General features: G+C 41.6%; 1 pseudogene; it reads right to left on the bottom strand.

The window, feature by feature from the left end:
* RPS27P (ribosomal protein S27 pseudogene) lies at positions 383-733 on the bottom strand (annotated as a pseudogene).

The following is a 6,513-nucleotide window of genomic DNA, read 5'->3' as shown; positions in this document are numbered from 1 at the left end:
CATTTTCTTTAGCAACTCATCCAAGGGACTCTCAAGAGTCTTCTCCAACACCACATGTCAAAAGCATCAATTCTTTGGCACTCAGCTTTCCTTATGGTCCAACGCTCACATCCATACATGACTACTGGGAAGTTTCAACTGTATGGCCCTTTGTTAGCAAAGTAATATCTCTGCATTTTAATATACTGTCTAGATTTGTCATAGCTTTTCTTCCAAGGAGCAACTGTCTTTTAATTTCATGACTATAGTCACCATCTGCAGTGATTTTGGAACCCAGAAAATTAAGTCTGCCACTGTTTCTATTGTTTCTTCATCTATTTGCCGTGAAGTGATGGGACTGGATGCCATGACCTTCATTTTTTTAATGTTGTATTTTTTTTTAATCCAAAACGTGTTTATTGGGATGGTTTCCCGTTCATCTTGATACAGGGTACTTTTAGTGCTGCTTCCGTCTGGAAGAGCATCCTTCTGTAAGACTTGCTTTTCCTCCTATAGGCTGGCAGAGGACAGTAGAGCAGCCAACACACAAAACTACTGTTTGTGCATGGCTAAAGACGGTGGTGATTTTAGAGCATCCTGGGCATTTTACATCCATGAAATAGGAATTGGGGCTCTGCACCAGGCGCTTCTTCTTGTGTTTCCTCTTCTCCTCTTCTGGAGAGGGATGAAGAAGATCGTTTGCGAGAGGCATGTTCTCGTGAGGAGGTCGTCACTGCCAGAAAGGGGTGAATGCTGTATTTTAAGCCAGCTTTTTCACTCTCCTCTTGCACTTTCATCAAGAGGCTGTTTAGTTTCTCTGTGCTTTCTGCCATAAGAGTGGTGTCATCTGCATATCTGAGGTTATTGATATTTCTCCCAGCAAGCCTGGGATTTTGCATGATGTATTCTGCATATAAATTAAATAAGCAGGGTGACAATATACAGCCTTGATGTACTCCTTTCCCAATTTGGAACCAGTCTGTTGTTCCATATCTGGTTCTAGCAGTTGCTTCTTGAACTGCATACAGATTTTTCAGAAGGCAGGTAAGAGGGTCTGGTATTTCCATCTCTTTAAGAATTTTCCACAGTTTGCTGTGACTAACACAGTCAAAGGCTTTAGTGTAGTCAATGAAATAGAAGTAGATATTTTTCTGAAACTCACTTGCTTTTTCTATGATCCAACAGATATTGGCAATTTGATCTCTGATTCCTCTGCCTTTTCTAAATCCAGCTTGAATATCTGGAAGTTCTTGGTTCATGTACTGTTAAAGCTTAGCTTGGAGGATTTTGAGCAATACTTTATAGCATGCAAAATGAGTGCAGTTGTGCAGTAGTTTGAACATTCTTTGGCATTGCCTTTCTTTGGGATTGTAATGAAAACTGTCCTGTGGCCACTGCTGAGTTTTCGAAATTTGCTGGCATACTGAGTGCAGCACTTTCACAGCATCGTCTTTTAGGATTTGAAATAGCTCAGCTGGAATTCCATTACTTCCACTATCTTTGTTCACAGTGATGCTTCCTAAGGCCCACTTGACTTCACACCTCAGGATGTCTGGCTCTGGGTGAGTGATCACACAATCGTGGTTATCTGGTTTGTTAAGATCTTTTTTATATAGTTCTGTGTATTCTCACCACCTCTTCTTAGTATCGTCTGCTTCTGTTAGGTCCATACCATTTCTGTCCTTTATTGTGCCCATCTTTGCATAAAATGTTCCCTTGGTATCTCTAAATTTCTTGAAGAGATCTCTTGTCTTTCCTGTTCTATTGTTTTCTTCTATTTCTTTGCATTGATCACTTAGGAAGGCTTTCTTATCTCTCCTTACTATTTGGAACTCTGCATTCAGATGGATAGATTTTTCCTTTTCTCTTTTGCTTCTCAGTTATTTGTAGGCCTCCTTAGACAACCATGTTGCCTTTTTACATTTCTTCTTCTTGGGGATGGTTTTGGTCACTGCCTCTTGTATAATGTTGCTACCCTCCGTCCAAGTTCTTCAATAGCATCACTGGTTTACAGATACCTAAGATCATGGTCCCATCACTTCATGGGAAATAGATGGCGAAACAGTGGAAACAGTGTCAGACTTTATTTTTTTGGGTTTCAAAATCACTGCAGATGGTGATTGCAGCCATGAAATTAAAAGACGCTTACTCCTTGAAAGGAAAGTTATGACCAACTTAGATAGCATATTCAAAAGCAGAGACATTACTTTGCCAACAAAGGTCCATCTAGTCAAGGCTATGGTTTTTCCAGTGGTCATGTATGGGTGTGAGAGTTGGACTGTGAAGAAAGCTGAGCACCGAAGAATTGATGCTTTTGAACTGTGGTGTTGGAGAAGACTCTTGAGAGTCCCTTGGACTGCAAGGAGATCCAACCAGTCCATTCTAAAGGAGATCAGTCCTGGGTGTTCATTGGAAGGACCGATGCTGAAGCTGAAACTCCAGTACTTTGGCCACCTCATGCGAAGAGTTGACTCATTGGAAAAGACTCTGATGCTGGGAAGGATTGAGGGCAGGAGGAGAAGGGGACGACAGAGGATGAGATGGCTAGATGGCATCATCGACTCGATGGACATGAGTTTGGGTGTACTCTGGGAGTTGGTGATGGACAGGGAGGCCTGGTGTGCTGTGATTCATGGGGTTGCAAAGAGTCGGACATGACTGAGCGACTGAACTGAACTGAACATTAAAACTTGGGAGTCATTGCCCAAGGGAAACCTCAATTCTCATATTCAATCTGTCACTTCAGATTATTACATTTATTCAAAATATTAAATTATTCTTATGAGTTCGCTTAATTCAGATATTCTTTCTCTCTATTCCTGAAAAAGTCAACAGCCTCCTCATTGACCTCCCTGATCCCAGTCTCCATCTCTTCTGTTCCAGTCTGAAGACAATCACCAGGTTATCAACACTTTCTTCTTGGTAGTCACCTTCCTTGCCTTTTCACTCTTCATAAGTAAAAGTCCAGCTTTATTGTATTGGCCCAGAAGGTCCCCATATACCAGACCTGTAGTTTGAACTCACTTAATCAATCTCATAACAACTGCCCCTAGCTACTTCTCACATCTTATTCTGGGCCATTCTGGTTTGCCTTCCTTACCTGTATTTTTGTTTCATGTCTTGTGTCTCATTTCTTGAGAACCTTGTTTGGTTCTTACCAAGACTAAGGTATTGTTAACTGTATGAGCCCTTGTAAGTAACATATTTAATATTGTAAGAAAGGCTTTTAGGGATTCAGTGAGTGTGTGTGTGTTCTTCATATCTTTACCTAAATAGAAAGCCTGAACAGGAGGGATGGCTCTAACACAGAGGACTTCAGAAAAATGGTCAGACTCAGGGTGTCCTGGGAAAAAGGGAGCCTTGTGATCCCTCAGATTGCACCATTAGAGGCTGAGATGGTTGTCCTGGGTTTCATGTCTCAGTTTCCCAACTAGACTAAAGTTCCTTGATGATTAAACACAAAATCAATAACATCCTCCATCAGGTTTGCATCTTCTTTCCCTTTCCCTATATCCAGTCCTGGATTCATAGAAGGTGCTTAATAAATACTGGCTGGATTAGGAAACAGGCAGTGTTTTTGAGTATTTGTACCACAACTCAGTGATTCTTCCTCTTGAACTGTAGAGCATTCTTTGGGATCCACCTCTTCATGGGTAATGATGCAAGACCTCTGAGCAGACTTGCTCTTCCTTCATTCTCTCCCATGCTGGTCCTTCCTAGAACATACTACAAGTGCTCAGTTGTGTCTGACTGTTTGCGATGCTATAGATGGACTGTAGCCTGCCAGGCTCCTCTGTCCATGGGATTTTCCCAGCAAGAACCCTGGAGTGGGTTGCCATTTCCTTCTCCAGGGGATCTTCCCACTCAAAGGACCAAACCCGCATCTCCTACTTTACAGAAGGATTCTTTAGTGCTGAGTCACCTGGAAAGTCCCTCCTAAAACATGTTTCCTTCTAATTAAAATTAAATCCTAGCTCTGGCCCCTTCCTCTTTCCCTTGAGATGCTTTTGAAATTAAGCAATGGCAGAGGTCTTTAGGAAATGTGGATTTATGTTTTCAATTTAATTTCTACCAAACCTGGATATACGGTTTTGCAATATCAACATTTTCTCACCCCCAGTAGGAGCTCATTTATTTCAATGTGTACATGATACGTATGCTAGTTTCTTCAGTTGTATTTACTCCCTACCAAGCAAACACCTGAAATGCTCAATACAAAGTAGAATATTCTTGACTAACATCTTCACTAACAATTTCAATTTTGTCTCCATCTTGCCATTTTCTGACATTACCAAGGGTAGTTTCCACCTGTCTCTCACAATCTACTGAAAGGCTTGGGAACCACGATGGCAGAAACTGTGTGTTTAAGGCCACAGGGAATAAAGCATGTCATATTTTAAACTCTAATACTCTAAAGGGAGGACATGGCTACTGCCTCTTGCAAAACTCCAGCAAAGAGGTGTTTTTTGTTTTTTTTTTTTGGTAACAACAATTAATCATGACAGAAGGACTCAGATAGGGGGAGAGGACAGATGGTTCTTGTTACAACCTGCCCCTAACCTGCATTACCATGCCCGGCCATAAACAGAATGTTTGTACCAGAACCATGAGAGGAAAAGAATCATCAGAGATAAAAATCTCCAATATGTTGTGCTATCAAGTGATTTAAAGCCACAATATAATGATGAGTACATGTATAATACAGCAAATACAGCAGAGTCAGGAAAACTTTGGGCATAACAAACATCAATTTTCATCAAATATTTAATTGATTAAAAAGTAATATAGAGGACTTCCCTAGTGAGTCAATGGTTAAGAATCCACTTACCAAAGCAGGGGACACAGGTTCGATCTGGTTGGGGAAGATACCATATGCCAGGGGGCAACTAAGCCTGTGTTTGGCAAATACTGACGCTTGCCCACCCTAGAGCCCATGCTCCACAAGAGAAGCCACTGCAATAAGAAGCACCGCACCACAGCTGGAGAGTAACCTCTGCTCATTTTCTTAACTAGAGAAAACCTGTGTGCAGCCACAAAGACACAGCACGACCAAAAATAAATAAATTCGTAATATAGACACTGACAAGTGATAAGATGTAAATATGTTTTAAGTTGTTTTTTAAGATTTACCTAATAGTCCTATCATATTGTCTGGAGAATCTTGACAATTCCACCCTAAACTTAAGTTTAAAAAAGTTTGAATAGTTCACTAAGCTTTGAGCTCCATGGAGTAAACTTTTCTGAATGGGGATTTAGTTTTAATGCCTTGCTGTCGTTGTTTAGTCACTAAGTCCTGTCCAACCTTGGTGACCGCCTGGACTGTAGCCTGCAGGCTGCTCTGTCCATGGGATTTCACAGGCAAGAATACTGAAGTGGATTGCCATTTACTTCTCCAGGGGATCTTCCCTACTGGGATATCGAACCCACGTCACCTGCATTGGCAGGCAGATTCTTTACCGCTGAGCCACCTGGGAAGTCCAAGTTTTAATGCCTGGATGCTTTCAAATGTAAAGTTACACATATACTTTGGAAGAACCTTAAATTATTAATATCAACCACGTGATAGATGTGTGAACAGTTTGCTGACTTTGTAGACATTTCTCAGCTTCTTCATATATAAACCAGGTGAAATTGTCCTCAGTATAGCTGTATGTAATGTAATACAGTGTATAGGGAAGGATGCTTTAAAATGGAGATGGGCTTTATATCATTTAAACGTGTCCATCCCCGTGTCATCAGGGTTTCCAGTGTCCTGAAAGATAGGAGTGATTGGTCTGTGTTAGAGCTCACGTGTATGTGGCAGTTACTCATCTCTATGAACGTTTCAGAGAAGAGAGGGCTGCCAATGGAGGATTCACCTCCTAAGAACTCTGGATGACAAGCTGGAACCACTCACTGTGGACCGAGGCCAGGCCTCCATGGTCAGCACTGATCCTGAGCATGGCTGGCAAGAAAGAACCACCAAAACAGACTTCATCTGTTGCCCTGTGGATCGGTTCCAAGGAACACTTTTGTCTCTGGATGATCCAAGCATGGCCTGATAGGCTGAGAATGCAATAATTGGTATAATTAGCCAATAATTTTGCAGGGAAAAAAGTTATTAGTGACTACTAGCTAACTACTTTGCATGCTAATGTTTTGAGGGAAAAAAAAGAAAATCTTTTGAGGTTTATTTTTTTTAATGTATGAGTTATTTCTGGTTTTGGTTGTTGCCAGAATACTGTAAAGGGGGTTGTGTTACATTGTGTCAACAGGGAATCTCGTGAGGAGGCTGGTAGGACATTTCTGCGGTTTCTGGCACCTCAGTTCAGGTTGCCCAGGGTGACCTTCCCCTTGAGGTTCCGTGGAGGACAAAGGACCAGGGGAGTGGAGTAGCCTGGGATGTCTAGATGCTATTTTGTGCCCACAATGAAGGAGATATCAAACACTTGCCACTTCCCATGATTGACAAGCAACACAGCTATTTCTGTAAACCCAACCAGACACAGTGCATCAATGATACACTTATTGTGAATGAAATTGAAGGAAGGCCCT

The sequence above is a fragment of the Bos taurus genome, chromosome 17 (genome assembly GCF_002263795.3).
Source record: "Bos taurus isolate L1 Dominette 01449 registration number 42190680 breed Hereford chromosome 17, ARS-UCD2.0, whole genome shotgun sequence".
Lineage (NCBI taxonomy): Eukaryota > Metazoa > Chordata > Mammalia > Artiodactyla > Bovidae > Bos > Bos taurus.
The sequence above is the reverse complement of the archived record's forward strand: the minus strand, read 5'-3'. Positions and strand labels throughout refer to the sequence as shown.